The sequence below is a fragment of the Narcine bancroftii genome, chromosome 9, assembly GCF_036971445.1.
Source record: "Narcine bancroftii isolate sNarBan1 chromosome 9, sNarBan1.hap1, whole genome shotgun sequence".
Taxonomy (NCBI): domain Eukaryota; kingdom Metazoa; phylum Chordata; class Chondrichthyes; order Torpediniformes; family Narcinidae; genus Narcine; species Narcine bancroftii.
The window spans coordinates 13,757,028-13,770,362 of record NC_091477.1 but is presented as its reverse complement, the minus strand read 5'-3'; the positions used below and the strand labels follow the sequence as shown (position 1 = coordinate 13,770,362).

The 13,335-nt window shown below is 38.6% G+C and overlaps 2 long non-coding RNA genes across 6 annotated transcripts in view; one reads left to right on the top strand and one right to left on the bottom strand.

Moving 5' to 3' along the window:
- The window catches only part of LOC138743217 (uncharacterized), a 1,573,181-nt gene that overhangs the window by 1,118,051 nt on the left and 441,795 nt on the right, over positions 1 to 13,335 (bottom strand). The window lies entirely within an intron of this gene.
- Positions 1 to 13,335, top strand: part of LOC138743218 (uncharacterized) — a 31,500-nt gene that overhangs the window by 14,409 nt on the left and 3,756 nt on the right. For 2 of the 3 annotated variants that reach the window (XR_011344732.1, XR_011344730.1), the window contains 2 exons: positions 3,900 to 3,998; positions 5,148 to 5,449. This is a non-coding gene — a long non-coding RNA (uncharacterized lncRNA). Of the gene's footprint in view, positions 1 to 3,899; positions 3,999 to 5,147; positions 5,450 to 8,886; positions 11,410 to 13,335 lie in introns of those variants that run through there. The other variant, XR_011344731.1, reaches the window with a different exon arrangement.

The following is a 13,335-nucleotide window of genomic DNA, read 5'->3' as shown; positions in this document are numbered from 1 at the left end:
TCAGCAAGAGTGCAACTGAGACTTGAGGACAGGAGCCAGCCCACCCGAGGTCAGATCCCTTGCTTAGGTGCAACTTCTCCAGCCAGAAGTAAACAAAGCACAGGAAAGAATAATTGACAAGTAAAAATGATTTCGATGCAATCTCTACAAACGATCAGCTCTGCTCCTAATCTAATAATAATGCATTCGGAATAAACCAGACATTGACTTTTTTTGATAAAGGCAAAGTGCATCTTTTAAGATTATGAATATTAGATCAGATACTGCGAGTGAGACAATCAGATTGTCCATTTTGTATCTGATTTTCCATTCACTTTGAATACCTATATATTTCCTATTTTGAAGAGCAAATTAATACCCTGAGTGGTGAATAGCATTTAAGCAAAACTGCTGTAATGAAGCTTACAGGTTTATATTTTGTTTAGTCCCTAATTTCCTCTCAATTTTGAATTTCTTTTCATCTCTTTTTTTTTGGTATTTTTCATTTCTGCTGAGTTAAACTGAAATAAATCCCTGCATATTAATGCATTCTTAACAACCCAACAATCTTGGAAGTTCAATCATGTTCTTTTATTGTTACATAATGGTAAAAATTATAGAATGAAATGTGCCAATAGTCATCTCCGAATTCCTGTCATTGCACAATTTAGTCTCAATTGTCTCAGGAGCGACTGTTAGCGGTTCACTGAAGCGTGCCTTAATAGGGCAAAGAAAAGGTTGCTGTGCATTCTGTGAACAATAAATGGAATCTTGAATATACAGCACAGAACAGGCCCTTCACTCCAACTTGTCCATGCTGACCAAGTTTATTATTCTGGTCTAATCACATGTGCCTGCAGTTGGATCATATCCTTCTATGCCTTTCCTATCCTTATATCTGTCTGTGTAAAATATATTTGTAAGTGTTTTTTTTTTATATTAGAGATACAGCACAGTAACAGGCCCTTCTGATTCATGAACTCATGTCATCTCAATACAGCAATTAACCGGGGGGGCGTGGCAAGATGGCGTAAGGATCAGACGTGCCTTCCAGTCCTCTCCTGACTCTATCTTATTGTTTTGTCTAGAAATGCCCGTTAAAATTCTTTCAAAGTTTAGATAATTTCAGTGCTGTTAATTTAACTTATGATGGTACAATTGGTGGAAAAGAGCAAAAAAAAATGATAAAATGGTCAAAGACTTACAAACTCAAAATAAAAATTTGGTGAAAAAGATTGATTATTTGGAAAACCAATCCAGACGGAACAATATAAAGATTATTGGTTTGCCGGAAGGTATGGAGGGACCAGACCCAAGAAAAATTTTTATTGAATGGATTCCGCAGGTGCTGGGTCAAGAACATTTTCCGGAAGGTATAATACTGGAACGTGCTCACAGAGCCTTGCATAGAAGACCTATTTCAAGTCAAAGACCATGACCTGTTTTGGTTCGTTGCTTGAATTATTACGACAGAGAAATAATTTTACGAGTGGCTATTAGAAATGCACAACAGAGAAAATCACCCTTGATGATTCAAAATAATCGAGTTTTCTTCTATGCGGATTTGAGTCAAGACGGGAATTCAATCCTGCTAAAGAGTTGTTGTGGAAGAAAGGTTACAAGGCAACCTTTAGATATCCAACTGTTTTGAAGGTTTTCAAAGATGGTTGCCAACCAAAGTTCTTTGATTCTCCAAAGCAAGCTATAGCATTTGCTCAAGAGCCGCCAATTACTCAGTTTCAACAGAGACATAGTCCGCTGCGATCTCTAAGGAGACAAGAGATGGAAGAAAAGAGCCGTGCTCCAAGAAGGAATGGTTGTAATGGTGACTCGGCAGTTAGAGCTGATTAAAAGAAGAGTTGTCCTTTTTTTTTTCTAATTTTTTTTTTAAAAAGGGATATTAAATAATGATGATGTTAGTTTAAGATGAAGTGAGAGTTGGGGGAGAGAACTGGATAGGCACTATTTCCTGAAAGTCATCTGCTACGTGTGAGTTATCTCACACCCATTTTTTTTTGGGAGTTACCGCATTGCGCGGTTTAGACGGGAGGGGGTATTTTTAACCTCCTACCTGTTTTTTTTTTCCTTTTTTTTGTATTATTAGATTAAAGAGTGAAGGGTTTTGTTTTTGTTTAAATATATAAAAAAAAGCTTAAGAAAGTATTTGATTGTTTAAAAAACTAAAAATTGATGTGTTTTTTTTGTAAAGTTTATTCAGTAGATAAGGAATATCTGAAATTTAAATGTGAATGGGATGGATAAGTTTTATTTATATTTTTTCTTTAACTTTAAGGTGAAAGGAGTGGTAATTCTGGTGTATATTATTTTGCTATTTTAGTTATAGAACGAAGGGAATAATGGTGAAAGTTATAAATTGAATTGTACAATTCTTAATGAGGCTTGAATTTTGTTTGTGGTTTATGCTCCATTTGTTGAAGATATAGATTTTGTTGTAGATGTGTTTTTATTATTTGGATATCTGACTTTTAACGTAATGATTGGGGATATTTAAATGAGGTATTGGAGCTTTTATTGGATAACTATTCAAGAGTAAAAGGGAAAAATGGTGGAAGAGTACTAAAATTGAATTCTACAATGCTTAATGAGGTTTGAATTTTGTTTTAAAATGGTGGTTTATGTGACTAATATGATGATAGATGTGAAGTTAGTTGATATTTGGTGAAGGTTTATCTCTATAGAGAAAGTTTTTTTTTCGTCTTTTTTTTCATGCTACAATATTTTTTAAGAATTGATTATTGTTTAAGAATTTTTGATAGATAATGTTACTAACTTTGCTAATTTTTTATATTAAGTTTGAGTTAAATATATGTTTCATCTTAACTCTGTTTGTTAAATATATGCATTTAAGTTTGATTTAAATATGTTTTTAAGTCTGATATCTTAGTATTAATTACTTTTCTTTTTGTTAGTATTTTAATCGGTTATGTTTTTGTTTTTTTTCGTAAGTGGGTTTTTTTCTCACATATATTATTAACTTTATTAATTCTTCACTCTTTAATTTTTTGGGGGAAAGGGGGGGTTGGACTAATTTGAGTTGGGTTATTAATGTGTAATAATTATTGGGGAGGTATAGTTTATTTAGATTACTGATACTGTATTGTAATTTTATTATTTTATCCTTATTTTTTTAATGTAATCCTATATGTTATTCATGTTATAAAATCTTAAATAAAGTTTAAAAAAATTAAAAAAAAACAGCAATTAACCTACTTTGTACATTTTTGGAGTGTTGGAAGAAATTGGACCACGCATAGGAAACCCATACAGTTCACAGGGAGAATGTACAAAATCCTTACAGACAGCACCGGATTCAAACTCAGGAAACTGGTGCTGAAAGTAGTGACCATTAGCCGTGTCACACTTCTGAAACTCTCTTGATGTCAGAGGCTCGGATTAGAGAAACTGATGTCACTTTACCTTGTTCTTTATATTCGTGCTTCTTACTTAAAATTGTGCGTGCTGTTGACTCGTAGCCCAGATGGTGTCCGATTTTCACATTACTGGCACTATCTTCATGTTGTTTAATGACTTCAAGCTTTTCTTCTAAACTAATTGCTTTTCTTTTCCTTTTAATATCACTGTCAGATTTTTTTCTCCACATTTTCTTTTATTCATATTTAATAGGGGGCACACACTGAGCTGACTATCATGTACGCATATTTTATTTAAGGCCATTCACACAATCTACTTGTAGCTCGAGTTTTCCAGAAAGATCTCATGGTAACTGAAGAATCACACGCATAAAACAGGAAAGAGTCGCAGTTTTCCAAATCGCGATATATTATGTTTCTGATTTATCTGAAAATCACTTAACCAAAATTCTTAGTTATCCAAAAAATTTTTTGGCAACAATGTGACATTACAAGTTAATTTTCTTTTCACCCAATGTGTTCACGTAGGTCGCTGATGCACTGCTCGCGCCAACTTGGTAACATTAGTGAGAGAGTGGAGGAAGTCGGTGGGTCAGGAAGAGCATGGGGAGATTGTCCTCATTTCAGGTAATTCCCTCCCCTCTCTCTTTCAATTTCTTCTTTACCCTCCATCGTATTTGGTTCTCTGCTGACCCAGAGTTGGTGTTAGAATAAATATAATCAGGGGGCATTAAGCTAACTGTGAGGGGAGATGCGTGGGCACTGGTTTGTTGGCGTCGGGGGGGGGGGGGGAAGTGGCAGCAATGGACCAAGGGAGGGGTGGGTGATGGCAGCAGGAGTGGGTGATGGCAACAGGCTCCCAGGAAGGTTTAGTGACAGAGTTGCAGAGGTGTCTAGGATCAGAGTGGGGACCTCAGACACTTGGGCAGGTTCAGTGATGGCAGAGGGGAGGTGTCTGGGATTGGAGTGGGGACCACGGGTTCTTGGTAAGGTTTGATGATGGGGGTGGGGAGGTGTTGGGGATCGGCGACAGTGGTGGGAAATTGTCGGGGATCGCTGATGGCCAAAACAAGTATTCCGTTGATGCTGCTCAGCTCCTTAAAGCCATTCTCAGTTATCCAAAAAATGCAGTTAATCAATACTCATTTGGTCCAGAGCTTTTCAGATAATCGGAAACGTAACTGAATTTTGCACTGATTGATGAAGTGTATAGCGGGGTTTGCCTGTATGCGGATAAGTACCCAGCACCTGATGAGATCACAGAAGATACTGCAGATGCTAGAATCTGGAATAAAAAATCAACCTGGTGAAGGAGCTCAGTGGAACAGGTAGTCTCTGTAGGGGAAAACTGCCGATTTTATGGAAAAGGTTCCGACCCAAAAGCTGGACTATATTTTTCCTCCCACTGATGCCACTTCATCCATTATTTTCCTCTAGAAAATTGTGTTTTTGATTCTGATGGGATCTACCAAAAGATATTGAGATAGACAAGAGAGGAGATTGCTGGCTCATTGAAAGAATCGATGAATCCCCTTTAGTCGTAGAGGGCTGAAAATTAGACAACACTGTTTCTTTGATTAAGAAGAAGGGTCAAAGCAGGAAATTAATGGTTGCACTTTCTGCTACACTAACTGAGTTTAATCCAATCAAGTATATGGTTTGTCCTTTTGAAAGTTAAATGTAAGTGAAGAGGGTACCAGTGGCTATAACTCTGTGAGGTGTGAGGAGTCAGAGGAGATTCGATATGTCACCGAAGACTCTTGAAAACTTCTACAGGTGGACCGTGGAGAACACTCTGCTTACTCCATCATTGCTGGTCTGGAGAAGACTCCAGAGGGTTTCTAACTCCACCTGCAACGTCATAGGCACCAGACTTCACTCTATCGAGGACATCTACATGAGGCAGTGTATTAAAAAAGCAGCCTCTATCCTCAAAGACCCCCACCACCCAGGCCATGCCCTCTTCACTCTACTACTATCGGGGGAAAAGGTACAACCACTAAGGACAACCACTCAATGACACAAGGACGGCTTCCTCCCCACTGCCATCAGATTCCTGAATAATCAATGAACCAAAGGTACTGCCTTACTTTTCTTGCACTAGTATTTTTTTTTTATAGTAATGTTGTAAGATAGTTATAACATGAATGTTTTCACTGTGATGCTGCCACAAAACTCAGAATCTCATGACTTATTCATGACAATTAATTCTGATTCTGAAAAGTTATATAGTGAACGGCAGGACCCTGAGGACCACTGATGCAGGGAGGGATTTTTGGGGTGCATATCCATTGCTCTCTGAAAATGAAAATACAATGGATACGGTGTAAACGTGAGGGCATGCTTATCTTTACTGATCAGAGCATTGAGTAAAAATCAAAAGTCTTATTTCAGCTGCATAAAACATTGGTAAGGTTATGTTTGGAGTATTATGTGCAATTTTAGTTGCCACATGTCAAGAAGGATGTGGAGACTTGAGAGAAGAAGCAGGAAGGTTCACCTGCTGCCTGGATCCACAGGATGATGACCACTAAAGTGGACCAGTGAGAGGCTCTGAGGCTGAAGAACATATAGTTCTGTTGATGACTCAAGGCAGGGAATGCTCGAGGACTGTGGGTGGTTGGTTACTGTGGTCAAGTGATGCACAACAGACCGCATACTGCTGGAATCCGGCTCAAGACTGGCTGAAGGGGTATCAGGTGCCGGAACAGAGATGCGAGAGGGTGCAGAAGGTGCTGGAGGCTTCCTGATCATGTCAAAGGTTTGTATCTGGAGCTCGGGTGTCCGATGGCTTGGACTGAATGCTGTGTGGCTGTGGAAGCTACAGGAGTGGTGTTGGCCAAGCCATGGACACTCGGTGACTCTGGAAGACTCCCTTATGCTTCTCTTTCTCTGAAGAGAAGCATAAGGGACGCTGGGCAATTTCTGCTGATAGCAAATCTTTGTCCATCTTACAGTAGACTAAAGAAGATTTCTTGTAATATCTAATTTTCTGCTTTATTACATGACCATAAAATAATCTTGAATCTTGAACCTAGTTATAAGGAAATATTGAACACACCTGGAATGAATTCTCTGGATCATTAGAGCTAATAGAAATATATAAAATGATGACAGAATTAAATGCTATATTTTAATGAAGGAATAACTTTGATAGATTTTCTCATTCCTCCTGATTCTTTTACTTTGATAAAACACAGAGGAAAATGCTTGATTCAAGAATCTGTAACTGAGATGACATTATACATTAAAACCCACATTATCCTGCACCTATGGGGATTGGTAGATGTTGGATAAGTGAATTTGCTGGTTGCCTGCGATTGCGTGTTGCGTGACTGGTGATCTCATGGTGAGGCACACCAAATATAAACTTCCGTATTTTTCACCTATTTATTTTGTCAGTTACTTGAATTTGGATAATGGGGATTTCACTGTAATGACCTGTCCATCAGAGCTGGCTGAGAGAGAGGAGAGTCTCAATACAGGGATCTTTGGCTGAGAGAGGACATGGACATTTCATGGTGCTTCGCCAAAGTATTGAATTGCCTACTGATGGCTGTTAATAATTTGAAACCATACCGGAGGGCAAGAGTATTGCTGCAGAGCCTGGTTCTATGCATGAGTTAAAAACACAATTCTGGAGAAACTCAGCAGGTCAATGTCTTTTATATAACAAAGATGAAAATACATAACCGACATTTCAGCCTTCATCTGGTCGTGGAAAAATGTCAGCAGGCATCTGAATAAAAGCGTAAGGGAGAGGAATGGGGAGGAGCATGGTAGCAAAGGCAGGAAGTGATAGGTGGAGAAGGGCAGAAGGGCACAGCAGCAAGGAGAGGGAGGAGGGATAGTTAGGTGAATAGAGGGGGAAGGGGTGGAGACCCGAGGGGAAAAAAAGACAGGGGGGCAGGGAAGGGGTGTGATGATATGCTGCAGTAATTCACTTGGCCAACAGGTGGCCTAGAGACACGGCACCCGGTCTAATGACGTCCGACCATCAGGTGTGCCCAGAGGGCCCATGGTATAAAGCTGAGGTCCTGACCGTGTACTCTCTCTCTCTCTCTCTCTTCCCTGGGATCACTGTAAGCACAGCTAGCAGTCATCTAGATATTTAGATAGCTTGAAAATTTAGATTAATCTGTAGAATTCAGCAACAGATGACAAAAGAATAGAGAAGTTAAAAGTGAACGCGCACTGTAAAAACAGATTATAAAAGCTTCTTTGAATCTGTGAAAGGGAAGACCCAAGCACCGTTAATGCATCTATTTCAGACATAAACAGGAGTAATTATCAGAAGGAATGAGGAAATGTTGTTTTAAACTTTTTAAAATACCTGGTCAGCCCAAAAATATAAAATGTTTGGGAAACAGGGATTTGAAGAGAATGAGAAATGCAATCAAATCACTTCTTGTAAAGAAACAGAACAGGAAATTAATGTGATTAAAAACCAAGGAATCAGTTTGAACCTAATGACCTATATCCTCGTGTTTTAAAAGATAAGGTTACAGAATTAGAAGAGGCATCGTTTTTTTTTAAATCTTTCAGAATTCATGAGGATTTTCGAGGAGTCTCCTCAGAATGTAAGGTGGAGGAAAAAAAAAAGAACATAATTTATGAAGGAAGCATGAAAAGGAATGGGGAACCTCAAGCATCCTCAGATTGTCAAGTGAAAACATTTATCATCAAGGACATGGAAACAGGGAGATATGAAAACTTAATGTGTTAGTGAGCAGATTCAAACTGAACAGAAACTATGAGGTGCATTTTTGGTATTCTGGCCCAAGGAAGGATGTATGTCTGGGGAAATGCAAAGCATTTTTTGGGGGGAGATTTTTGGGATTCAGAACTCATTCAATGAGGCCTATGATCCCTAGAAATTTAGAAGAATGAGAGGTGAGTTCATTGAACCATCCAAACTCTTTAAAGGTTTGACGGAATAAATGCTGACAAAACAGAAGCCAGAAAATGTCACTTTATTGTTGAAACAAGCTTATTGGCATTTTATCTGAGTCATTCTGAGGGAGAAAATATTCCTCTGCTGTACGTATTCAATATACGTTGCAGTTAAGTGTTCATGTCACATTCCATCACCATAATTAGGTTTCCGCTGAAGTAAATGAAACAGAATATTGGGTTAACTTGGATACACTACTGCATTGCTCATTCAGTGAACACACTAAGGAACTTTTTTTAAGTCCAATGTTGGCAGGTTTTTCAGCATTTCAAAGATATATTAATGATACGTAAAATGTTGCAGTAGGTTGAGGCTACAGTACACCAAATGACTCATAGATCCAATGTTAATCCAGCATACTAGCAGTCCTACTATGTGCAAGCAGACAATGGGCCAGATCATGTTGTGTTTACTTGCCAGAACCGGCATGAATTGGTGGCATTCAGACATTAAAGATGAAGTTCACCTTGTTTATGCACATGAGCAGGATTTGCTCCTGGATTCTGAGGTGAGAGAAGAAAAATTTAAGGAGGCCCAAGAAATATTTTTTTTCTCACACAGATGATGGTGACTACGTGGACCAATCTGCCAGAGAAATGGTTGAGGCGAGTACAATTCCAACATATAAAAAGACATTTGGACAAGTACATACAGAAGAAAGATTATGAAGAATAAATGAAAACAAATGAGACTAGTTCAGGAAAGCACCTTGGTTGGCAAGAACTTGATGGGCCAAAGGGTATGTTTTGACTTTCTCTTTGGCTCTCTGAGGCTATGAATTTTTATCTGCTGCTGGAGTCCACATGGAGTATAGAGACACAAGAGGCTGGTGATGCTGGAATTTAGAACAACTCAAATGATCAAGTAGCATCTGTGGAGGACATTGAGGTTTGCAGTCAAGATCCTGATCCAGTTCTGATGCAGCGTCCCAATAAGAAAGGTCAATACATTTTTTCTTTTGCTTCCACAGATGCTGCTGGACTACGTGAGTTTTTACAACAATTTAGTATTTACTCTATGTGGCATTCAGCTAGCAATGACCCAGTCTTGTTGGGCATCCTCAGGATTACAGAAGAGATTCCATGAACGCCCAAGGCAGGTTCTGATATCCCACTGATCTCAATCAGCAGAGATTAGACATTTTTTATTTACATGGATATTTTCAGCTTTTAAAAAGAATATGATTAAGCTTTATTCATTTGAATTTTTATGATGTTAAAATGTATCTAAATGTCCAAGAATCTTGGAAAGTACAATAGTGCAGCAAAGGAACAGACCCATCAGCCTGTAAGTCTGCGCTGAACATAGTGTCAAATGATACTACATTTCTGCTGCTTGCACATGATCCATTTTTTTCTATTCTCTGCATATTTATGTGCATGATCATAAAGCACCTCAAATGCAATTATTCCATCTGCATTCGCCACGTTCTTGGGCAACCCATTCCAGGTACTTTCTGTGGAAACCTGCCCCACACACAATTTTTAAACTTTGCCCCTTCCACCTTCAATGCATGCCTTCCAACCTTCTATCAGCTGGCCAAACCCCTGCCTCACCTTTGCCAAAGGACATCAGGAACATTTTGGGCTGGGAGTGGCTCAGTGAACTGCTGTGGCCATGTGGCTGCTGAGACAACCATTGGAATCCAGCGTGAAGACAGTCTGTGTGAAAAGAAGTGGCAGACTGTAGATGGTGATCACGGCTAAAGGGAATTGGCATGAACAACAACCGCTCATCAAACACTCCATGTTCTCATCAAATACTCCACGGCTAAAGGGAATTGATCCCATCTATGATTCATCAATGACAATTAATCATAACACTCTATCTCACCTCATACTGTGGAAAGAATCAATCCATACCTACTCCAATAGGAAAAATCCTTTTAATTTCCATCATCATGTTTGTTTCCCCATCCCTTTGAAATGATTTTTCTCTTACTCTTAAACTTTAAAGTCCTCTTACTATTTATCATTGATTTCTTTTCTCTTACTTTAATATTTATTACTTTTTTTTCTTGTTGTGGCATTTAAATGTGTTAATATACTTAAATTATTGTTTTACATAACTGGGAATCTGCAGGAAATTAGGCTTGAATTGACTCTGCGCATTGTACTTGTGGATTTAACAAACACATGAATTCTTTTTCAATGTTTTTTTTTTCCAATTTTTATTGAATTAGCTTGCTTGAGAAAAATTGTCATTGGCCCATTTCCTTTGGAGCTAAGTGACCATGATCAGAACAAGTCAATTAGATATGATTAAAACAGTGGTTCTCAAGCTTTTTCTTTCTACTCGCATACCACCTTACTAATCACAGAGCACCGATGGGATAGGGATGACTTAAAGTGGTATGTGAGTGGAAAGAAAAAGGCTGAGAACCACTGCATTAGAACTTCAGGGGTAATTTGTTGTTTTCAGTTAACTCACCTGAACAACTTTGAGATGAGAGCAGAACCAGAGAAGGGAGGGAATGCTTGCCATCATGGAACAAGGGTAGAAACTCTGCATGGACATCACCAGAGTTCAGGTAATGAGACCAGGTCTCTAAACCCATGAGGCAGCAGCATGAGGCACTGTGCCATTGTACTGCCCATTGATTGTGTGTAAAATCCCCAGTCTTGCTATCCCCCATGAGAGCTGGGAATACAGAGTCAGACTGGGCCTAACTATGATATTGGAATGGTTTTGCATTTTGGGTAAGGAGAGAGAAATGAGTGGTGCTTGAAAACCAGCCCTTCACCTCTAAACAGCACCCATTACTCTCATGGACTTTTTATCCACAATCCATTAAATACCTATCCACAATTCATTATTGATCTCTCTGCTGATCAAAGACTAATTGTGCAAGAATTGGCTTAATTAATCTTGTGATCTGATCGAGATACGCTGTTATGACAATAGAAAAGGAGGGCAGCAACACAAAGTGAGGAAATATCCTGGGAACAGGGAAAATATTTGCATTGTTGATTGGACTGTTGGGCTCTCTGCTAATCACAACCTCCCTGCCGACAGAATGAAGGATTAACAGTCTGTGCAGGTCGTGAATTCTATTTGGAGATACAATAAAATATTTTTTTTTGTCTGACCACTTCTTTCTTTATATTTTTTTTTTCTCTATCTTTATTGCATTTATTTCTCTTCACAACCTTGTCAAAATTTGAATCTTTATGCTTTTGGATTGAACAAATGAAAAATGTATGAACTCGTGCATATTTTTTTATCTGCAGTACAATAGTATTTGATCTTAAAGCTGATCAATAAATACCATTGATAAGCCAGTATGCAATGAGAAATTGTTGCGCAGTGCTATGTGTGCATGCACATTGAGGTGATGTCAATCAACAAGCAGGACTGATGCCTCCTTTGGGAAATGTGAGCGGGAATATAGACATTGTGAGCAGGAGAAGGCAAACTTCAGTTTCGATCAAAGTCTCCACCTTAGCTATTATCAGGGAATACAATACTCTAAGGTAGTGCCACACTCCGTCCATTGCCCTCTTCACTCTTTCTTGTTTTGTTGGTGGACTCCGAACAATGGCAATTTCAGCCACAGGTGCCAACATCTCTGGCACAGGATGTTGCCTCTTGCATCTCAGGCATGCAATGCTAATCACCTTTGCCAACTGCTGCACAAGAGGAATGTGGTCTCATTGCTTGAAGCATTAGTCCCAAGGGAGAAAATCACCTGTGAAACCTCAAACAAACTTAGAGCAGATATTCAGCACAGGGCAATGTCTTCCGTTATTTACCATAGTTCTTGAGCTCTTATCAGCTCATAAAGCCGAGACAAATAAAAAAGAATATTGGGCAGAAAACTTCAGGCAATGTCCAAGTAATCAAATGTAGTGTGAGGAGACCTGTTCCAGAAAACAAACTTCCACCAAAGATCAGCGCATTCTGTGAAATCAGAAATGGTATGGCACAGAGAGCAAACAAGCACAGACATATAATAAGGTTGAATTAGAAATCTGTTCTCCCTTTATTCATATTTAAATTGACTTTTCGAGGAATGTCTCATTTGCACTTAAGTTAATCTACAATTCAAACTTGTAATTCTAGAAAGTCTGTGGCCAAATTGGACCACAGTTTGTTTTGTAAAATGAGATACAGACATTTTGTCAGTCAAACGGAGCAGACTTGTGGAAATAATAGGATGAACTAGTTTGCTTTTTAGGTGGTTAATTGGTCAAAACCTGCAGGGGCTTCACTTGATATTCTGACAGTGCAGGCTTGAAAATGAGGCATTCTGAGTAAATGGAGAAAGAGCATGTAACAAAGAAAATGAATTCAACAATGAATAAACTTATCAGAGATAGAATTTCCAATGTAAGAGACAAGGTTTCGATTAGTTAAATGGTGAGTGTAGGAAAGATATTTGAAAAGAACATGGAGTGTTTGATGAGCGGTTGTTGTTCATGCCAATTCACAGCAAGTTCCATCAGTTGGCCAGATGACTGCAGTTGTATGCCAACAGGCAGAAAATTCTGTAATCTGGCAGCAGAAAAGGTGATGGTTGATTGATCAGAATTATTCTTCTCTACAGGAAGAAGGCAATTAAACCAGTGCTAGATCTATCTCATTGGGTGCGAGTGGATAAACCAAGACAAAATTTATAATCAAGGTCATCCATTGCAAAACTTAATACAGGCAAATACTGTATGCGATGCACAAGTTGGAAAGAGTTATCATGGACAGTGAAGTTAACAAAGCAAATGGAAATGCTGTCTATGAGAAGTTAAATACCAACTAGCTGAAGCTAGAGAGAAAAATCAGAACAATGTCTTAAAACTTTACACTGACACTATGATTGAAGACAAAAATTTTAACCTAAATTTCAGAGTATTTTGAATTCTATAATTTTCAAGAGATGAAAATCCACTGTACCAGATATTCCCGAAGACACACTGTAGGTGAAGGGAACTTGGAGCAAAAAGCAATCTGCTGGAGGGATTCAATAGGTCACGCATCATCTTTGGGAGAAAAACATTGTTAGATGTTTCGGGTCAG